This window comes from Triticum dicoccoides, chromosome 3A (assembly GCF_002162155.2).
Source record: "Triticum dicoccoides isolate Atlit2015 ecotype Zavitan chromosome 3A, WEW_v2.0, whole genome shotgun sequence".
NCBI lineage: Eukaryota > Viridiplantae > Streptophyta > Magnoliopsida > Poales > Poaceae > Triticum > Triticum dicoccoides.
The window spans coordinates 25,387,915-25,388,745 of record NC_041384.1 but is presented as its reverse complement, the minus strand read 5'-3'; the positions used below and the strand labels follow the sequence as shown (position 1 = coordinate 25,388,745).

Here is an 831-nt window from a genome sequence, read left to right as displayed (position 1 = left end):
GGCAAAACAGAAACTGCTCAAGAAAGTTGAACAACGAGCTTTTGCTTCAGAAAACATGATAAACTTCAACCCCTCTTTGCTTTCGTATAAGTGTACATTGAACATTTGCTGTTTCTGTTTAATTTTGGAAACATGGTTCCAAATGAATCCATCATCTCTTCCCTGAGAATGGGATAGAACTGACTACAGGTTTCGGTTTGCTTGTTTTTGACAGCATGGACGACTATACCACAAAAATAGACAAGCGAATAATTTTTAGTACAAAGCACTCTACACGGTTTGCTTGTTCTGAACAAGCACGCATCATCGTACTGCACGGTGTTTTTTGTGTTTTCCTGGCAATTGTTCACACACTCTCTCACTCTTGGGAGCGTGCATTCCTGTGCTAGTACTACCCTGCTACCTGTTCTTCTGATAACCATTTCATTGGGATTTAAGTGTTACTTGAAGGAAATGAAAAGAAGAAAACCACAACAACGGGGATGTAGCTCAAATGGTAGAGCGCCCGCTTTGCATGCGGGAGGCACGGGGTTCGATCCCCCGCATCTCCAAGCGTTTTTTAATCAGTTGGACCTTTAGAAAAAAATAGGCCGCGTTGGGCCTTAATTAGTAGACCTACAATTAGCCTCTCTGTTGGGATTTAATATTTTTTTTAGCCAAGTACTCCCTCCGGTCCTTTTCAGTTCGCATATAAGATTTGTCTAAAATCAAATAGAGTAAACTTTCACCAAGTTTATAGAATAAAATACTAACATTCAAAATGTGAAATCAAACAACATTAGATGGGTTTTAATCAGTTGGACCTTTAGAAAAAAATAGGCCGCGTTGGGC

General features: G+C 40.0%; 1 non-coding gene across 1 annotated transcript; it reads left to right on the top strand.

Annotated features, from left to right (window-relative positions):
* Nucleotides 1-478: 478 nt before the first annotated feature.
* Nucleotides 479-551, top strand: TRNAA-UGC. Its single transcript has one exon. It is a non-coding gene; the product is annotated as a tRNA-Ala (tRNA).
* The last annotated feature ends 280 nt before the right edge of the window (nucleotides 552-831 follow it).